This window comes from Heterodontus francisci, chromosome 1 (genome assembly GCF_036365525.1).
Source record: "Heterodontus francisci isolate sHetFra1 chromosome 1, sHetFra1.hap1, whole genome shotgun sequence".
Lineage (NCBI taxonomy): Eukaryota > Metazoa > Chordata > Chondrichthyes > Heterodontiformes > Heterodontidae > Heterodontus > Heterodontus francisci.
Window position 1 is genome coordinate 132,983,622 of NC_090371.1, and position 22,378 is coordinate 133,005,999.

A 22,378-nucleotide genomic window follows, 5' to 3' on the forward strand; every position below is an offset into this window, starting at 1 on the left:
TCAAGCAAGACTGCTATTGAATGTAACAATAATTTTCCAACACAAGCCTCTTGCACCTTTAGTGTTGCCCTAATGGAAAGCCTGAGGCTTGGGCAAATCAGTATGAAATGAACATAAAGCCAAAGGTTCTGGGTTTTTTTACCCCTCTGCACCTGGAGCATGTCGGCACCATCAGCATTTAGGAATAGAATTTCATCACTTAGCATTTCTAGGAAAGCTGCTTAACTAACTGAACAAGAATATAATTGGTACAGAACACTGAGAGCAAAGTCAACTACAGAGTGTGTGTTTGGAAAGAAAAATGGAGGGATAGAACACACAGTGGAATCAAGATTTACTGATAATTTGCAGGTCATAGGTGATGTCATGAGATCAAGGAGAACTGTCCATAGAGGGCTGAGGGCTATGGCATAACTAATAAAAGGGTTAAGCAGGAATGGAATTCAATGGGCTAGATCGTGTTCTCCTGCCGCCGGGAGCAGCGCGGGAGCAGAAAATTGCGGCTGACCCCTTCCCCCCATACACAACATAGTGCAGACTTGAACCCTTCCCCCCGCCACCCCCCATACAGTACAGAGTGCAGAGTTGACCCCCTTCCCCCCAATACACTACATAGTGCAGAGCTGACCTCTTCCCCACCTCGGTGGTGCCAGCTTTCCCTAGACTGTAAAGTGAAGGCACGTGAGTGCCGCAAGTTGCGCTGATGATCGGGAACTGAAGGTAAGATCGCCGCAGATTACATTTTAATTAATGCAAAGATGTAATTAAATCTGCTAACTTGGGTCCTGTCACAGTGCAGGGGAGGAGCCACCACGGAGCTTCCCCGCTGCTGGGAAGATCGGGCCTAGCAGTCCCGGCATCGGGTTCTGTGGCGGGCCGCCGCCGCTCTGATTTTCCAGCCCAACCACCATGGAACCCGACGTCGGGAGGAGGACAAGATTCAGCCCCATGGTTCTGGCCAGGAATCTGGAAAAGGTATTTAACTTGAAGAAAATGTTAAAATGATGAATGAGATTGATTGTGAAAAAATGTAGCCTGTCAGATATGCAAGTTACCACTGATGTCAAGTTACAAGCATTATATGAGTTTGCGTTATCCTTTAGTATACTTGTTTGGATAAGAAAAGTATTAGGAAACTGGTGCAGCAGGATTAAAAATCACCTAAGAAGATGCAGTTGAGAAAGACTCAAGAAAGATTCAAAATAGTTAAATATCATAAATAAAAATCAAACTGCTTATAGGAGTGACTTACACTTCTGAGGTCAAGAAGGTAGCGACAGCAGATCCAAATTTAAACAGCCTCTTTTCACAGCAACCACTAGCAGTCTCCCAACTCTATGTAGCATATTGTAATCCAGCTCATAAATTGGAACCATTGAGCTGAATTTTATATAATAAAAGCAAAATACTGCGGATGCTGGAAATCTGAAATAAAAACAAGAAATGCTGGAACCACTCAGCAGGTCTGGCAGCATCTGTGGAAAGAGAAGCAGAGTTAACATTTCGGGTCAGTGACCCTTCTTCGGAACTGAATTTTATCATGGGCTTCGGGACGAAAAGTGGGTCCCGAGCCCTCACTTGCAAGCAGCAGGATGGGCTCAGTGATTTTACCACAGGCAGCCTCCCAATTGGCAGGCCTGCCGTAAGATTAAAGATTGCTGGCAGGCTCCTGATACTGCCAACACAATACAGAGGTACAGACATGTATCCTCCTTCAATCCCTTTTATCAGAACCTTCACTTTTAGCAAGCTTTCTAGTGGGAAGGTCATTCCTCGACCCAGCATGAGGGATTGAGTGGCCCCTGTGTTTCAAAGTAGGACGATGAGTTTGCCTGGCTCACTTAGGGGTATGGGGACTTTTCCTTTTCAAACAAAATCCTGATAGTCTTCAGAAATTTCCTCAACTTCTGCCGCACCTACAGTGCTATTCTTTTCAGTGTTCCTTGTCCACAGTTAGGGCCACAGGCGGGTCTGCCTTGTTACCTACTTGGGAATCCTTTTCATTACTAACCTTGTGCATTCCTACAAAATTAATTGGCTTTCCCTTTAACTTCCAGCAGTCAGTTCTCACATGCCCTGCTTTACTGCAATGGGAACACACAGGTCTGTGGTATACATTCCTGCCCTCTGCATTTACTTTCCTTACTAGTGGAGGGCTTCTTGCATTTGCACCTTTTATTTCTCTGTCACTAACACCCCATCTTATATCACTTTCCCATTTTCTGTCCTTTCCGAAACTCTGGGAATTATTTTGGAATGATCTTCCCTGTGAAAAGGGTTTATGAGTAAGTTCAGAGCTGTCTACCTTGGCTGCAACTTTTCTCACCCTTGTAATTCTTTGCTCCTCAATATGGGTTCTTATATTAACTGGCATGCTATTTTAAGTTTTCCTAATAGAATCACCTTTCAATTTTTTGTGTGAGGAATCCAACTTTAGAGATCGTATCCAGCGATCCAAAGCTATATGTTAAATTCTTTCAAATTCAATAAAAGTGTGGGTAGGTCTTTTTCTGGTGTTTCTAAATTTCTGTCGATAGGCTTCGGTTACTTTTTTTTATTCATTCTTGGGATGTGGGCGTCACTAGCTACGCCAGCATTTATTGCCCATCCCTAATTGCCCTTGAGAAGGTGGTGGTGAGCTGCCTTCTTGAACCGCTGCAGTCCATGTGAGGTAGGTATACCCACAGTGCTGTTCGGAAGGGAGTTCCAGGATTTTGACCCAGCGACAGTGAAGGAACGGCAATATAGTTCCGAGTCAGGATGATGTGTGACTTGGACGGGAACTTGCAGATGCTGATGTTCCCATGTATCTGCTGCTCTTGTCCTTTGAGGAGGTAGAGGTCACGGGTTTGGAAGGTGCTGTCTAAGGAGCCTTGATGCGTTGCTGCAGTGCATCTTGTAGATCTTACTAACTCAGTTGCATTCAGAATTGTTGTTTTAGTTTGTTCATAGTCAAAGCTCTTTTCTGATAACAGAGGAAAAGCTTCATGAGTTCTGCTCACTAATTCACCTTGCAGGAGGATAGTCCAATATTCTTTTGGCCATTTTAGTCTATTAACTATTTTTTCAAGAGATAAAATAAGACACAACCTCCTCCTAATTAAATTTTGGCACTAGTCTTAAGCGTCTCGTAATGTCAAAGTTTTGCTCCAAATTAGGGATACTGTTTAAATTGTTGGTGGCACGTTCACCTTGTGCTTGCAGCTTTTCTAATTCAACCTTTTTCACTGCTGCCTCTCTTTCTTCTCTTTCCCTCTGCAATTTTATTTCCTCTCTTTTCAACTGGTATTCTCTTTCATTTCTTTCCTTTTGAAGCTGCAATTCCTATCTTTTCAACTGCATCTGCAACCTCTTCCCTCTTTTCCCTTCTGAAACTGAATTTCCTCTCTTTTCAACTGCATTCGAGCTAGAGCTATCTTTCCAGACTTAGATTCCATGTTTGTTTCTTCTGGTTCAGAGGCAAGTTTAAAATTCTTCCCTATTTCTGGTTTCTTTGCCTTTTGCTTGAAGGCTCCTACCCTGGGCAGCTAGGGTATTTAGATTTTCAATATTTAATTGATTTAATTTGTCATGGAATACATCTTCCTGCTCTACAAACTCTTTGGCATTAAATGCGGCCATGTCTTTTGCTTCTAGAACCTTAGGGAAAAGAAAAATATGAGAAAACCTTGTTTAATTTTCCAAGGTTTAAGAGGTCAATTTCCCTCCTGTTTCCAAATCACTCATTTAATCTGATGTTTCAAAAATCCTGGCTCAGAGTCCCCAATTGTTATGGCCAGGTGGGTGATGGCATGGTTGGTTTCCATTGTTCACCTCCCAACTGACCAAAGACAGTGTTTCTGTTTAAATAAATGTTTCAGCCCCTGTGTTTCAATGGCCAAATAAAAAGACAATGACAGGTTTTCTTGTGAGTTTAAAAATACAAGATTAAGTATTTATTGAACAATTTTCATCACCCAAAATGTTCGCAACACCAACCATGCACACCCAAGAGAAGACAGAGAAGGGAAAGGGTAACAGGTGTTAAGAGTTCAAGGCGTAAACATCTGTTGTTTCAGGAAAGCCTGTGGGATCCTCTTGGAAGTTGTGTTTTAAAGTTGCAAGTCTGTTTGCTGGTTGTCTTGTCTTCAGCTGGGTTGCTGAAGACTTCTGGTGGTTCACTTCAGTTTGAAGATGGTGCTGATATTCTTAATTCATTTTTCACAGGTGGAGGAGTTGTTTCAAAGGCACGCTCTTTATTCTGTTGTAGTTGGCTTTCAGCTTATCTCAGCAAGGTTCAAATGTCAGCTGGATCTGGTCACTCTCTCTCTCAGCCTTGTGCTGGAATTCAAGATGGCTTTCTATGTTGACTGTGTGGTTTGAGAGCCCAGACTGATGTTGATGACTTGATGACTGAACTGAGAAGACACCTTTGTTCTTCAAAATGATTACCTTTAAAGGTAAACTCATTAAGTGTTAGATTTGCCGATGTGATTTTAGATTTCAGTTCCTGATGAGCTGTACAATAGCTTTTGCTGGCTCCATTTTGATATATGAGGGCTGTTCATGTTCTATTGTGGTGAAGGGTAGTTGGAGACATAAAAAAGTGTCTTTGTTTTAGCTCATTTTGTGTATAGCTCACATCCATGTGTGATAAATTGTCTCATTTCCATGTAGACAGGTTAATTGGTTTCAGTCCTAGTAGACAGGGATGTGCATTTTACTACAGGAGGTGGTATGGGTCATGTGACTTGTCCTCCATTTTGTTGACAGCAAATGTACCAGTCTTTTAAAAATTGTTCTAATTTTTTATAACTCTTCCATTTGTTTTTGTATTTCCATCGCTGCACTTCTCATGAGCATGACACCAGTTGAATGTTAATTGAATGGAAGCCCTTCCTGTTGATGAATGCAGCTGGTTGGTCCATTGGAGCCTTGGTGGCCACATGTGTGCAATCTATCACTGCTGAGGAAATCCAACGATGGCCCCAAATCCGATAGCCCCCTCTGCCTGACTGTCAGGGTCAATCCAGTAGCGTACATAGCCACCAGCCCTTTTGCAAGGGGTATTGGTCACCGCCTTGATGCAGCAGTGGGCTGCTGTCTAGGAGACCCCTCACATGTCCCCAGTGGATACTTGAAAAGATTCAGCTGCGTAAAAGTTCAATGCCACTGTGAACTTCAGGGCCACTGGCATAGGGTGACACCCAAACCCCATAGGTCGCAATTCATCCTGCAGCAGGGAGCATAAGTCAGTGATGGCCTGCCTGGAGAGCCATAGTCTTTGCTGACAATGCTTTTTGGATATTTGGAGGTAGCTGATTCAAGTCCGGTACACTCTCTGGCACAGGTGGGCCCTACTTGGCATGGCCGGCTGCTGCTCTCATCGTGGAGCTTTACAGGCAGGCAGAGCTGTCTCTTGGCCCTCCCTCTATCGGAGATGCCACATCACACCATGGGGGTCCAAAAAGACAGGGTGTATGACATCTATGCTATGGGCCTAAATTTTGCCTCGGAGCTGAATTTATTGAGCCTGCCGCCAGTCTTGGGACCAGAAATGAGTGTTGTTCAGATGTGTCACATGGGCGGTCACCCCACCACAATCATGCGGCAGGTGGCCATTTTGCATAGTGGAGGCGTGGGACCCTCCAATCACACGGCGGGGGTGGGAGGTGAGACGCCGATTACGGCATCAGATGAGTCTGGAGCAGGTGCTGGCACCATATTTAAAGTCCTGCCAGCCTTAATTTCACTCCTGTCTTAGTGTCATTTGCAGCTTCCACTGCACTGCTGTAAACGGCGTTGGACTGTCTCCTGGACCCACCCGACCACACCCCCCCACCCCCACCCCCCACCACCCCCAACCTCATGAGGAGGACAACACATGGTGGCCCCACGGTTCAGTGATGCCTCCCTGCAGATTCTCCTACAGGCTGCAAGGGAAAGGCGGGAGGTTCTCTTCCCCAGTAATGGCAAGAAGAGGCCCTCCCGCCTGAGCAAGCAAGCCTTGATGGAGATCACTGAGGAGGTTAGTAGCCATGGGGTCATCCCCCGTAACTAGGTGCAGTGCCGCAGCAGGGTCAACAATCTCTTGCGTTCTGCCAAGGTGAGTGCTCCACACCTCTCTCTTTATTACCTAGTGCAAGTGGCTACACAGGAGCAAACGGGGCATGGTGATCGTGTAACTATCATGATGATCGCAGATGGGGTAAGGCATCACCTCATCCTCACAGTTGCATGGCTGCATCTTGGTCACAGGTCGCCGTCCTTCACAGTTCACCCCCATTAACTCCCCTGAGAGCGGACTGGACATGAGCCATATAGAATACCTCAGTAGAGGACGCGGGGCTGACACTAGTAGAATTGTCATGTTGATCTCTCTATAAAGTATGACCAACTCCATGCTTCCTCTTGCAGGAGAAGAGGGCCCACAACATGAGGGAGACATTCCAAACAGGTGGAGGCATTCCCGATCTGCGGCCTCTCAGCACAGCCAAGGAAGAGGCTTTGGAATGGGCAGGGACACAGGGTGGCTGCACCATATCAGATAGAGAGACTGACGTCTCTGCACAAGAGAATGAGGAGTATCTTCCATCAACATACTCCTTACGTCTGGAGACCCACATCATGTATGGTTGGCATGATGAGATCTGCACAGCCTAACCCACACATGTTTGTGTACTGTCTTGCAGGTCAGCATCCAAAGGAGACTCCAGCTGAAGGGGAATAGCAGTCAACCTCTGAGGAGGAGGAGCATTCAGATGCACCATCCCATGACTCTCCTGCACCTTCCACCAGTGCAGATACTTTCACCTTGATGGGTTTCCACTCAGCTGTAGAATCTGGGTCACAAGCTGGGGAGAGCACTACACGTGTGCCAAGCAGCTGGCTGAAGTTGAGACAACCGAGGCCTCTGACAGTCGGAGGAGTGTGTTTGGCCAGGCCCATACTGAGGCACAGGCTGATGACGAACATCTGGTGTTGACAGCACAGGGCATGCTGGAGATGCAGAGTGAGGTAAGGCAACATCTGGCGGAGATGCCAGATACCATGCGCAGCGGACGATGGAGGAGTCCATCCATGCCATCACTGCTCCAATGCCTCAGGCGTGTGAGCACGTGGCTTCCTCCATTGAGAGGTTGATGACCCTCACGGAGAGTCAGATCCCACAGATGAACGCAGACCTGCACACCATCGCCTTGGCCATGAGTTTGATGCAGCAGTGACAAGGCAATAGAAGGATGAGATGCCTGGAGTCTTCTCCCGTTCCCCATCCTTCTCTGGTGAGTAGGGAGGTTCAAGCGAGCCTTGAAAGAGAGGAGGAGAGGCTGACCTCTACAGCTGGAGGCTCCCCTCAGGGCACTCCGAGTATGGACAGTAGCTCTTCAGCCCCTCTGCCAGTGAGCCAAGTTCCAGCAGCTGCAACACCTGAGGAGAGTCCTGCATCAGTTTCTGGGTGGACGCTCCAATGCAATATTCCACCCCCCCATGCCACCATTCCTGCTTTAAACAGCCACATTAGATTCTGCCCCAGAAAATAGCACAATTCATCAATGACCATCTTTGTAAGACCTGGCCATCCTAACAAATTGCACTTCATTGAAAATGTGATAGCTACTTCTATGTATTTGGACCCGTCTGGCTATTTCTGTCTGTTCTTCCTCTTAAGTCAATGCATCCAGTATGGTGAGGCTGATGACCCATGCTATTTGTGTAGGCTGAAATAATTGTGCTATTCCTTGCAATGTTTTCTGCTCTATGGTTTGTTGGATCACTGCCAACTCTCTTTGTTACCCTTAATGTCACCTTTACAATAGGTTTTGTTAATGCAATGTGCGTTGGATGGCAATCGTGAGAATATTTGCATATTCTTTGCTAAGTGCTTCAAAAGACAAAAAAATGTGTATGTTCTTTAAGGTTCATTAGCCTAGATTATCCCCAGAGCAATTTTAAGGAGTGTGCACTGAAATTCTTAATTAATGCTAATGAGTCAAATTACTACATTATACTATATTTAGCACCTTTATGATTTGTTAGGTGTAAAGCACAGAACGAAATTCACTTGTAGAGTGTCAATGTGAGGATGCATTTAAAACTTCTCTACCTGGCCCAGCACAGAGCAATATTAATGTAGCAGATTGGGGGTAAATTTTCATCTTCAGTGACTGGTCGGTAATCTGGAGGAGTGGATCAGCAGTCTGTTATAGAAACTGATTTTCATTCTATTGATTTCAGAAAGGTCGAGGAGGGTGAGGATTGATAATTTGCTCTGGTGACAGTCACAGAGAATGTCCTTCACTATTTTGGTTGGAGTAATTTCAGTGCCGTGGGAGGGATGGAACCCTGTAGGGATACAAGCAAGAAGTTGTGGAAAAGTTGGACAGAGCACTGGAAGGCAACAACATATTTAAGGGCTTTAGAAAAGATAGATGGGCGGAAATTAGCAAAAATAGTAAGTTAGTAAACAATGAGGACGTTAGTAACAAACTTCAGGAGGACAGAGACACGTGGCAGATGAAATGTAACACAGAGAAGTGTGAAGTGATACAATTTGGTAGGAAGAATGAGGAGGGCGATATCAACTGCATGGTACAATTTTTAAGGAGGTGCAGGAACAGGGAGACCTAGGTGTGTATGTACACACATCTTTGAAGGTGGTAGGAAAAGTTGAGCAGGTTATGGGATCCTTGCCTTTATTATGCGTGGAATAGAATACACTAGCAAGGAAATTATGCGAAGCCTTTATATAAAAAAAGGCCTCAGCTGGATTATTGTGTTCCATTCTGGGCACCATACTTTAGGAAAGCTGTCAAGGCCTTTGAGAGGGTGTAGAGGAGATTTACCAGAATGGTACCTCATACCAGAATATGAAGGTACTTATTGGGTTGCACAATGGGCTAAAACAATTAGTGATGCAAGTTTGTCACGGAATGTTTTTTGGATATTATAGTATAAGGACCTGAAAGGGTAAATGCTGGAGACAGTGAGAGCAATCCCTTCCACTGTAGCAGCATGAAGGATGCTAGCTAGAGAGGCTTGTGGAGAGTGTAAATAGAGATGTGTAAATAATAAAAGAGTTATTAGTTGACCTTATCCAGACTCCGAGACTTTATCAACAATGCCCTAGCTATGCTACAACTACAACAACAACACACAACAGACGTGATCTATGTATTGCGTTCTAAAAGCACTCAAAATGTAATTCTGACAGCCTCATCTGGAACAATAGTCAGTGGGGAATCTCAAATATGGCAACTGCTAGCCAAGAACACTTGAAGCAAGAGGCACAGAGATTCATCTTTGACTGGCCTCATCATGAATCATGCTTCTGAAGTAGTAACAACAGGGTCATTAGTTGCCATTCTATTTCGCAGCAGAAAACACGTGTACAAAGATTATGTCAGAAGAATATTTGTCAGTGATTATGGTTTAATTTTAGATGTTGATTTCAGAATTCTTTGGGATTTAAATAACTACAGATTTATTATTTTGAAGAAATTTAGAATGAGTTTTCAAATGTTGAGTCATTCACATAAATTCTCTGCTTTAGCCAGGACAACACATTGAAGCATATGCTTGACCTTCAAGCAAAAATAATCAAACATTTCTAAATGAAAGAAACAGAAATACAGGACTGATTAATCCTGCATTTCTTGCAGACCTAACTGGGCATGTTGATTTTTTGAAAATAATAGACTAGTTTTCGTGGTCAAACTGAAGCAATGATGCTCACCACTGACGTCAAAAAAAGTTGCATACAAAGATCTAGCGATCACTGTTATATATTGTTATATCATTTGTAAAGAGCTAGGAACTAATTAGCTAAGAACTAATTGTTCAGTGTAAGTGTGTTCCAGTGTGACAGATTTGCTGCTACGCTGGAGTTATGTGATGCGCAACACACAATAAAGCAGTCCCTACCAGGCAGCATGGTGAGCTGTGTTAAAAACAAAGAGCTCCAGCCATTCCAAGTCTAAAGTGTGGCTATTTCTAATACATGGGAACCAGGAGTCATGATATGGTGGGGAAATGAGTCTGTGAGTAAACCTAAAATATTTTAAATGAATTTAATGTTGAATTAGACTGAACAAAAATGACACAAGTTAGTTCCAGAGAGAGAGAAAAAAACTGAATGAACTGTGCAAAAACAAAAAATGAAATGTCAGCCAGCACAGCAATAAATGCATAGCTACAGCCCATAACGAATTGGGAATCTGATGATATTGTAGAGGCATTTGAGAAGTGTAAACAAAAGTGGAGATTGACATTCAGTAGTTTTCTAAAAGGCACTAGTGATGAAGAGAGGGTCAATTATAGCTGGGAGCTGAGTAAAGAAGACAGCAGAAACCTAGACAAATCTTTTTTTAAAATTCAGCATCCATCTCCAGCCAAAATCAAATCATTGGATCTACCGGTATGAATTTCAAGGTCTCAGACAGAAATTAGGTAAGCCCAGTGACAATTTTGTAATAAAATTGAAAAATGCAGCCAGAAAATGTAAATTGAAGGACACAGATGAAAGGCTGATAGATCAGCTAATTTGGGGTTCTGCACACGCTGAAGTACAGAAAGCGCTATTTGAAAAGGACAAGCTCACAATATCGCAGGCTATAGACACTGCCAGAGCACATGAAGCCACAGTAGACAGATGAAGACACTGACTACCCAAACTGCTAGCCTTCAGTTATGCCAAGAGAAAGGCAGCAGGGTTGATGCAGTGAAACAGCAACAAAAGAATGCACACCAGCAAGAAAGACGAGCAGGAGCTGTGGGCGACCACATGGATTCACAGACAGAAGGAAATGTCCTGCGTATGGATCAATCTGCAGAGCTTGTGGAAAGACCAATCACTGGGAAAAGATGTGCCGAACGAAGGCAGAAGGTGGTAGACGAGTCACAAGAGACAGAGCAGCAGGGCGAATGAGGAGTAAAAGAAACCAAAGCATCCACACCTTGGAGGATGACGATGAATTTGAAAACACGATAAACATAGGAACCATATAACTACATGAAATGTCTGGATGAGACAGTTCCCAGTGAAAAGAAATTCACACAACAATTCAGATCATGAAAAGGGTGAGAAATAAGCACACAACAATAAACCTGAAGGTGAAGATTGATACCGCAGCATAGGGTAACATAATCCCATTCAGACTATGCCAGAAGAGCTTTCCTGAAAATTTGGAAGAAAATAGTTATCCAAGGAAAGGTGCTCTGAAACCAAACAACATTATGCTAACAGCATACAGGTGAACTGAGATACGACACAAGAACAGAAGGAGTAGGAGCAGAAGTAGACCATATGGCCCATCGAGCCTGCTCCGCCATTCAATACGATCATGGCTGATCTTGGGCTTCAATTCCACTTTCCTGCCTGCTCCCTCTATCCCTTTATTCCCTGCGAGACCAAAAATCTATCTATCCCAGCCTTAAATGTATTCAACGATGGAACATCCACAAGCCTCTGGAGTAGAGAATTCCAAAGATTCACAACCCTTTGAGCGAATTAATTTCTCCTCATCTCAGTCCTGAATGATCAGCCCCTTATCCTGAGACTGTATCCCTATGTTCTAGATTCCCCGACCAGGGGAAAAAATTCTCTCAGCTTTTACCCTATTAAGGCTCTTCATAATCTTGTATATCTCAATTTGATCGCCTCTCATTCTTCTAAACTCCAGAGAATATAGGCCCAGTTTACTCAGCCTCTCATCATAGGACCACCCCCTCTTCCCAGGGACCAATTTAGTAAATCATCACTGCACCGAAGATTCCAGGTATTCACAGTATTCCAGGTGCGGTCTCACCAAAGCCATGTACAATTTTAGTAAGACTTCTTTGTTCCTGTACTCCAATCCCCTTGAAATAAAGGCTAACATGCCATTTGCCTTCCGAATAGCCTACTGCACTTGCATGTTAACTTTGTGCATTCCTTGTACGAGTACACACAATGCTCCATTTATGCCCACTCTCTGCTTTCTGCCTGCTAACCAATCCTCTAGTCACACTAATATATTGTCCCCAATACAATGAGCCCTCATCTTGCCTATTAACTTTTATGTGGCACCTTTTTGAATGCCTTTTGGAAACCCAGGTATACTACATCTACTTGTTCCCCTTTATCTACCCGACTAATTACATCCTCAAAGAATTCTAGTAAATTTGTCAAACAGGATTTCCCTTTAGTAAAACCATGCTGACTTGTTCTAATCATACTATGCTTTTCCAAGTCAATTGTTAAGACTTCTTTAATAATAGTTTCCAGCATTTTTTCAACGACTGATGTTAGGCTAACTAGCCTGTAGTTCCCTGTTTTCTCTCTACCTGCTTTCTTGAAAAGCAGTGTAACATTTGCCAACTTTCAATCTGATGGGACATGACTCTAAGGAATTCTGTAAAATCATAGCTAGTGCATCCACTATCTCTGTATCTGTCCCTTTTAGAATCTGCTATCCGCTCCTGGGGACTTGTCAGATTTTAATCCCTCAAGTTTATCTAAAAACTTTTCTCGGCTGATATCAATTTCCTTAATTTCCTCACTCTTTTTAGCCCCTAGGTTACTGCCTATATCTGTTATGGAACTTATGTCTTCTACTATGAAGACAGACAAAAAATATTTGTTCAATGCCTCTGCCATTTCCTCATTCCCCATGATGATTTCTCTTTTCTCCGCCTCTAAGGGACCAACGTCTACTTTAGCAACTCTCTTCCTTTTTATGTACTTACAAAAGGTCTTACAATCTGTTTTTATATTGCGGGCTAGTTTACTCTCATTCTATTTTTTCCCTTTTTATCAACTTTTTGGTGGCCCTTTGCTGGTTTCTAAAACATTCCCAATCCTCAGACTTGCTACTATTTTTTGCAACAGTGAAAGATTCTTCTTTTCGTCTAATACTCTCCTTAACTTGCTGAGTGAGCCACGGATGGGTCTTTCCTGACGAGTTTTTGTTTTTGAACAGAATGTACTTCTGAGTTTTAGATTCTTGTTTGTGATGGAAATGTGTCACTTTCAAACTTAACATGAAATTCAATGGTATTATGATCACTATTTCCCAGTGGATCTTTGACTACAACATTGCTAATTAATCCTGTTTCATTACACAATACAAGATCTAAGATAGCTTTATCCCTAGTTTGTTCGACAATGTATTGCTCCAAGAAACTGTCATGAAAACATTCTACAAATCCGTCTTCTAGACCACAGTTGCCAATTTGATTGTCCCAGTCTATATGCAAATTAAATTCCCTCACAATTAATACATTACCTTGGTTACAAGCTCCAATAATTTACCATTTAATGTTCTGTCCAATATTATACTGTTAGGGGGCCTGTAAACTACTTCCACCAGTGTTTTCTGACTCCTGCTATTCCTAATTTGTACCCATACTGATTCTACTTCAAGATCTTCTGAAGCCTTATTCCTTCTTATTAATTTCCTTATGTCATCCTTTACTATCAGGGCTACCCCTCCTCCTTTGCCATTCTGTCTGTCTGTCTGCAATTTCGTGTACCCTGGAATATTCATTTCCCAACCTTGATCTCCTTGTAACCACATCTCAGTAATGGAAATTAGATCTAGATCATTTACCTCTGTGCGTGTCACTAGTTCATGTATCTTATTAGAGATGCTTCGTGCATTCAGATAAAGGAACTTTAATGTAATTTTTTTACTTCTATTCCCTGCCGATCTTATTTGCCGATGTACAATTTTTGTTAAACTCTCTGCCCCTTCCTGTCCCATTCTGTTGGCATTTACCCATATCACTATCCTGCTTTGATGCCCTGACCTCTCTGTTTGTATTTCTAAATTTCTCTTTACCCAAACCCTCCCCATCAAGGACAGCTAGGAACAACCCAAAGGAAAATCATTAACCGCATGTTCCCCGACACTGAAACAGATGGTCCTGCTATCCTGAGATTGAACAGTTGTGAAGAGCTGCAGGTTGTCTCAGTAAACCATGAGGTGAAGGAGGCAACACTGAGGGATGAAGATAGTACAACCATTGAAAAGCGCCCTTTGATCAGAAACAAAGAAGATCTGCGACAAATGTACCCAGAGTGTTTTGGTGAGATGGTTGGATGTTTCGAAAACTTTCAGTATCACATCACTATTCACCCAATGTTTTCTCCCCTGTATAAAGTACCAATAGAACTAAAAGGAAAGCTTGAAAAAGAGCTCCAAGAAATGGAAGTAAAGAAGGTGATTGCCAGAATCATAGAGCCAACAAACTGGATAAATTCCATCGTGATGAGAGAGAAGCCAAATGAATGGCTAAGAATCTACCTGGATCCCAAAGATCTTAATCAAGCCATAAATAAGAGTCACTACCCTATTCCAACACTGGAAGAGACCACGCCAGCACTGGCTGGGGCAAAAGTTTACAGAAAGCTTGATGCCAGAAATGGCTACAGGAATGTGAAGCTCAATGAGGAATCTTCGTTGTTGACAGCATTCAACACACCCTTTGGACAGTACATATTTCTGCATCTACCTTTTGGCCTTAAAGTGAGCCAGGATATCTTCCAGCAGAAAGTAGACGAGACATACAGGGGATGAAAAGGAGCAGTAGGCATAGTTGAAGATATCCAGGTATAAGGTGTAGACGGAAAAGATCATGACAACCATCTACATGAGCCATGGAGAGAGCGAGGAAAGCTGGGATCAAGCTAAATGCAGACAAATGCATTGTGAAAGTGACAGAATGCCATTTCTTCGGAATGGTGTACACACCCGCTGGAGTCAAGCTGAGTGCTGAAAGAATCTCAGCTATGTCTGGGATGGAAGACACAAGAAATAAGAGAGGATTGAGAGGTTTCCTTGGCTTGGTCCAGTACATGAACTCCTTCATACTGGAACACACAGCCAACCTGTGGGAGCTGATGAAAGAAGATGTAGAGTACCAGTGGTCAGAGTCACATGACAGGCATTTGAACAAACTCAAAAAGGTAGTAGGCAAGGAGACAAGTCTGTCATACTATGACTGAAAGAAACCTGTTACTCTGCAAGTAGATGCTTCTACAAAAAGGACTGGGAGCAGTCCTGGTACAAGAGGGAAAGCCAACAGCATTCCCATCCAAAGCTCTAACCTCATCTGAGACCAGATATGCCAACATAGAAAGAGAGCTTTTGGCAGTCATAGAAAATTTATGGCACAGAAAAAAGTCACTTGGCCCATTGTGTCTGCGCCAGCCGAAAGAACGAGCTACCCAGCCTAATCCCACCTTGCAGCATTTGGTCCATAGCCCTGCAGGTTACAGCACTTGAGGTGCATATCCAGACTCTTTTTAAATGACTTGAGGGTTTCTGCTCTCCACCCTTTCAGGCACTGAGTTTCAGACCATCACCACCCTCTGGTGAAAAATATGTTTCCTCATCTCCCCTCTAATCTTTCTGCCAATCACTTTAAATCTATGCCCCCTAGTCACTGACCTTTCTGCTAAGGTAAATAGGCCTTTCGCATCCATTTTATCCAGGTCCCTCACAATTTTGTACATTTCAATCAAATCTCCCCTCAGCCTTCTCTGTTCCAAAGAGAACAACCCCAGCCTATCAAATCTTTCCTCATAGCTGCATTTTTCCACTCCTGGCAACATCCTCATTAATCTCCTCAGTACCCTCTCTAGTGCAATTACATCCTTTCTGTAATGAGGTGCACAGAACTGCACACAGTACTCAAGTTGTGGCCTAACCAATGATTTGTACAGTTCCAGCATAATCTCCTGCTCTTATATTCTATACCTTGGCTAATAAACTGCCTTCTTAACCACTCTATCGACCTATCCTGCTACCTTCAGGGAACTGTGGACATTCACTCCAAGGTCCCTCACTTCCTCTACACCTCTCGGTATTCTCCCATTAATCGTGTATTCTTTTGCCCTGTTTGACCTCCCCAAATGCATCACCTCACACTTCTCCGGGTTGAATTCCATTTGCCACTTTTCTGCCCACCTGACCAGTCCGTCAATATCCTCCTGCAGTCTATAGCCATCCTCCTCCCTATCAACCACATGGCCAATTTTTGTGTCGTCTGCAAGCTTCTTGATCACGCCTCCTACATTTATGTCCAAAACATTAATATATATCACAAAAAGCAGGGGACTCAGTACAGAGCCACTGTAGAACGCCACTGGAAACAGCCCTCCAGTCGCAAAAACACCTGTCAACAATTACCCTTTATTTCCTGCCACTGAGCCAATTTTATATCCAGCTTGCTACATTTCCCTGGATCCCATGGGCTTTTATTTTTTTTTCACCAGTCTGCATTGTGGGATCTTGTCAAAAGCCTTGCTAAAATCCATGTAGACCACATCAACTGCACTACCCTCATCTATCTTCCTTGTTACTTCTTCAAAAAATTTGATCAAGTTGATCAGACAAGATCTTCCCTTAACAAATCCATGCTGACTATCCTTGATTAATCCGTGACCTTCTAAATGACAGTTTATCCTGTCTCTCAGAATTGATTCCAATAATTTGCCCACTACTGTTGAAATGATTTATGACTTTAACCCCTTATAGGGACTAAACCAAATCAGGAGTACATCCCTATAAATCTCCTTTAATCAAGCTCAAACCAGACAAATTCTCAGACACTTATTTGGGTCCAAAGAATTGTATTAGCTTTCCCTCAAAGAAAGAAAACCAACAGAGAATATTACCATCTTTCGGATAGCCTATTTTTACTATTTATGGGCTAAGTCATAAATATCCCAGATATTATAAGGGTCTAGGAAATTCTCTTCAATACGTACCTCTCCACTTAAAGTGACACAGAGAGGGGGGTCTTGTAGTTGTATACAGAATACTACATGAGATGAGTTATTAACTTTTATAGATTTATTAAAGTATTTAGCATGCAATAAACTTAAGTGGATAAGTATATCACAATATCAAATATTACTGAGAGATGTAACACACATTCTTATTTCTAATATAGAATCCAAAAGTTTAACCTTGCTAATGTTACAGCAAAATTATCCTAGAATATCCATCAAATTTTAAAGTAAACTTTTACCTTAAATCCCCCAAGTGAGGCATGGGATGAGAAGTGTTGTTTGAAGATACAACACTCCGAAACTTTGCTTTCAAAACCTCTCGTTTTTATACTATTTCTAAGGTGTCATCTGACTTCTAGCATTTATGTGACCTTCCTGTGTTTCTTTTAAAAACCATTTCTTTAATTACCATTTCCACTTAATGTTTTACTGGAATTTGAAGTTGTGAGCTTTTATCTGGTCAAAATGTTTATAATTGTGTTTACTTGACTGTTGTTCCTGTGAGTCCATTTTCTATAATTGCCTTTTTATGGTACCTGAAAGCAACCTCCGGAGCTGATTTATCTGCATCAACAACCCCATAAACTAATTAAGTTTATTGCTACCTCTTACTGAGGTCACACAGGATATTTAAATGTGTGTGTTTATCTTACAATTCCCTGGCAACAGAAATTCTATTCTGATAGGGACCTTGAAATATTTAACTCTACCTTCTTAAAGGGGAATTTCAGTGAGGTCTGAAAATTGACAATTTATTCAATCTTTACTTCTAAAAGGCATAACACACTATTTCTAAATTCTACATAATTAATTCTATTATACCTAAATTCCATCACACTGTAAGCCAATGTATTACTTTACCTTTTAATGTACAGAATTTTTAACTATATAACTGTTCTTTTATTTCTTTTGTATTAAATAATGTAGACCTATTGTGGTGGAGTCCTGAGTGTGTGGAGTCCATCTCGTGGTGGCAACATATGGAGCATTGGAGCACCCAGATCGAAGACATCTAATTAACTATATTGTGGGCGTGAAAATGCAAGGCAAGCTGATCAATTCTGATCATGACAGTGTCTTGTCAGAATTGGCAGGGTCTGTAAAACTTATTAAACTGCAAAAGTGCTTGCATCTGCGAGGAGATCCAGGCCTTGCTTATTAAGAGCTTAAAAAAAAATTTTGTTTGCACCAGGCTGAAGTTTGATAATGGTGCGAGAGATAACAAGGCAGAGAAACTGTCTTTGTTATCTGAAGCAGTGGGCCTTGAAACTCCTACACAAGGCCCAGCCTGCAGCCTTGTTTTGCCAAAAGAACAGTGAGGTAATTGCAGACCAATTGAAGGAGTTAAAAACAGATTTTACCTTATATGGAACAGGGCCATAGCAAAAAAATGTATTAAAAAAGAGCCCACCGGAACATCTTTGCTGCAGTGGTTAGGGTGATGTGGTCGGCCATCCAGAAGTCATGTACGGAGGATTCATTGGCGGATTGACCACGAGACAGACTCCGGCTCGCAAGAATGCTAAGCAACTGGTATTATCGTGAGTATGTATTATTGCTTAGTGGTATAATAAAAGTGTACCACATCTAGTGGAACAATACCCAAGTGCCATTGATACCCAGAGTAAAGGCTAGAACCAATTAGACCAGCTAGAGAGTCTTACACTAATGTGGTTAGACTGGCTGGCCTGGTATTATTTGGTCTATCTCTCACTCCCTTTTTAAACAAAGGTACAATGTTAGCAGTCCTCCAATCTTCTGGCACTACACCTGTATCCAGTGAAGACAGGAAAATAATGGACATACCCTCCCCTATTTCCTTCCTGGCTTCTTTTAACAGCTTGGGGTCCATTTTATCTGGCCCTGGTGATTTATCCACTTTCAAGGATTCTAATCCCATTAATACTTCCTCTCTCCCTATGTTTATCACATCCAATACTTCACACCCCTCTTCCGTAACTACAATATCTGCATCGTCCCCCTCTTTTGTGAAGACAGACGCTAAGTATTGATTAAGAACCATACCACCATCTTCCGCACCTACACAAAAGGTTACTTTGTTGGTCTTTCATGGGCACTAGTCTTTCCTTAGTTATCCTCTTATTCTTAATGTATTGATAAAACATCTTTGGGTTCACTTTGATTTTGCTTGCCAATATTATTTAATGTCCTTTCTTTGCTTTCCTAATTTCCATTTTGATTTCACCCCTCCACTGTCAATACTCCTCTCAGCTTTCTGTAGTACTGAACAATATGTGGAATTTTTTATCATTATGTAGAAAGTTGGCATTCCATAAATATTAAATTAGCTTTTTGGGGAGATTGAGTGTCTTTAGCAGTAATTATGAAGTTAGTAAGCCATTTAAAAAACACATTTAAAAAACACTCAAGGTGCAACCTTTTCAAGGGTTTTCTGTGAGACAAACAGCGTAAAAGTGGAAGTTTTCATGAATTCACTGCTTGCGTAAGGATAGCACTCTGGGGGACCACAACAAGACACCCTCTGGAGGAGTAAAAAATCACTGACAGCAAATTCTGGATTTCCACATTATTCAGCATCTGTGCAGACTTCAGAAGTTGCTGTCAGTTTCAATGGAGTAATAACAGCCAACAGTGCCAGTTTCACTGTCATTACCACCACAAAATCCAAACCATAGTCAACAAAATGAATCTCAAGCTTCAGGATATGTCTGGAGCCCATTTGCTTGACTGTTACAGCTTTGAAGGTGAAACTGGCTGAGAAGGAACTGAGTTAAAAAAGAAAATGTTCTGCATTTACACAACGTGTAAAGAGGTCAAGAGAATCTATCAAACTTAAAATGTGCACAAGAAATAGAAAGGGGAAGAAGCTAGCAATTGACTAGTTTCAACCAAGATTTGCTGCCTTTGCAGAGAAGTCACCCAAATTAAAATTGTTTTTGACACCTTTCACAGCAGTTAGTGACAGTGTGAATAACTCCTTGTCATTAGAATTGATTTAACTTCACAATAGCTCAGATCTTCAGGATCAGATACAGAAAGTCAATTTGCTGGATTTGTACAGATTGCTGCCTGCAAACAATTCCAGTGGCCTGAAATGTCATACTTAACACAGTTCCATTATTTGGGAGCACATACATGTTCAAACAGGCATTCTGACTAATAAAACTAAGTGACATCAACAAATGCTGGATGCAAATTTTGCTGTTGGGAATTTCCTCTCAACTTTGATGGAAGATCAGTGGAGATTCAACTTATTCAGGAAAGTCGCTGATTAAATTCCTGATACAAATTACCTTAAAGTTTGCTATCTCCAATACAACTCACAACGAAGACAAGATAGTTGAAGTTAAGAACCAGTATATTAAAAAAAGCAAGTTCTAGAAATACTCAGCAGGTCTGGCAGTATCTGTGGAGAGAGAAACAGAGGTCTGCAACCCCTCATCAGAACTGCCCAGTCTCTCTCTTCACAGATACTGCCAGACCTGCTGAATATTTCCAGCACTTTCTATTTTTATTTCAGATTTCCAGCATCCACAGTATTTTGCTTTTCTTTATGAATCAGTATAATGTTTCACATTATTTACGGTGCAGTTCTATATTAATGAAACCTTAAAAACCCACTCTTCCCACCACCAATGCACCATGGCAGTAGTTTAGAGATATAGCACTGAAACAGGCCCTTCGGCCCACCGAGTCTGTGCCAACCATCAACCACCCATTTATACTAATCCTACACTACTTCCATATTCCTGCCACATCCCCACCTGTCCCTATATTTCCCTACCACCTACCTACACTAGGTGCAATTTATAATGGCCAATTTACCTATCAACCTGCAAGTTTTTGGCATGTGGGAGGAAACCGGAGCACCCGGAGAAAGCCCACACAGACACAGGGAGAACTTGCAAACTCCACACAGGCAGTACCAAGAATTGAACCCAGGTTGCTGGAGCTGTGAGTGTCGCAGTAGTGTGTACTATCTGCAGGATGCACTGCAGCAACTCACCAAGGTTTCTTCAACAACAGCTCCCAAGCCTCCAATCTTCACCATCCTGAAGCACAAGGGCAGCAGCCACTTGGGAGCATCAACGCCTTCAAGTTCCCCTCCAAGTCACTCAACATCCGGACTTGGATTTATATTGCCGTTGCTTCAGGTCAAAATCCTGGAACTCCCTACATAGTGCCTTCACTCACCACACAGATGGCAGCGGTTCAAGAAGGTTCCCAGCACCAACTAGAGTTTGGCAAAATAAAATGCATATATTGCCACCAACGTCCACATCCCAAGAGTGATTTTCGTTTTTAAATTGCTAAGTAAAGAAATATAGCAGATTTTTTCAGTTTAATTTTAGCAACTTTAGTGAGTGCCTGGGTAATTTTGTCTTAAATTAAGCTTTCCTTGCAATCAGTGTTTTCTATTATCATTGTTTATATCTGGTCTATGGAGCTGCATGATAGTGGTAAGGAATTAAGTGGCCCATTAAGATCAAAAATGTAGGTATTCTGTGCTAAACAATCACTGTAATGTGTATCAGGGTAAATTTTGTGAGGGGGGTCTCCTGGCACAAAGTTTCACAATTTTTACCCCATATCATAATCTTGTGATTTGTAAGACTAGGTGAGGTACATTTTTCGATTTAGCACACCAAATGTGGAGCTTCATGCAATGAAATCACGAATTTCACTGAGTATGGCATCAAGGAACCCGAGCAAAACTGAAATCAATGGCAATCAGGGGAAAAACTCTCCACTGGTTGGAGTCATACCTAGCACAAAGGCAGATGGTTGTGGTTGTTAGAGGTCAATCATCTCAGCTCCAGGGCATCTCTGCAGGAGTTCCTCAGGGGAGTGTCCTAGGCCCAACCATCTTCAGCTGTTTCATCAATGACCTTCCTTCAGTCATAAGATCAGAAGAGGGGATGTTCGCTGATGATTGCACAATGTTCAGCACCATTCATGACTCCTCAGCTACTGAAGCAGTCTGTGTAGAAATGCAGCAAGACCTGGACAATATCCAGGCTTGGGCTGATAAGTGGCAAGTAACATTTGTATGGCACAAGTGCCAGGCAATGACCATCTCCAACAAGAGAGAATCTAACCATCTCCCCTTGACACTCATAAAAACATAAAAGATAGGAGCAGGAGTAGGCCATTCGGCCCTTCGAGCCTGCTCCGCCATTCATTATGATCATGACCATAATTCCATAAGTTTTAAGGTACTTGTGGATAAGGATAAGAGTAGTCCTCGAATGAAGGTGCTAAATTGGGGGAAGGTTAATTATAACAATATTAGGCAGGAACTGAAGAATTTAGATTGGGGGCAGCTGTTTGAGGGTAAATCAACATCTGACATGTGGGAGTCTTTCAAACGTCAGTTGATTAGAATACAGGACCAGCATGTTCCTGTGAGGAAGAAGGATAAGTTTGGCAAGTTTCGGGAACCTTGGATAACGAGGGATATTGTGAGCCTAGTCAAAAAGAAAAAGGAAGCATTCGTAAGGGCTGGAAGGCTAAGAACAGACGAATCCTTTGAGGAACATAAAGACAGTAGGAAGGAACTTAAGCAAGGAGTCAGGAGGGCTAAAAGGGGTCATGAAAAGTCATTGGCAAACAGGATTAAGGAAAATCCCAAGGCTTTTTATA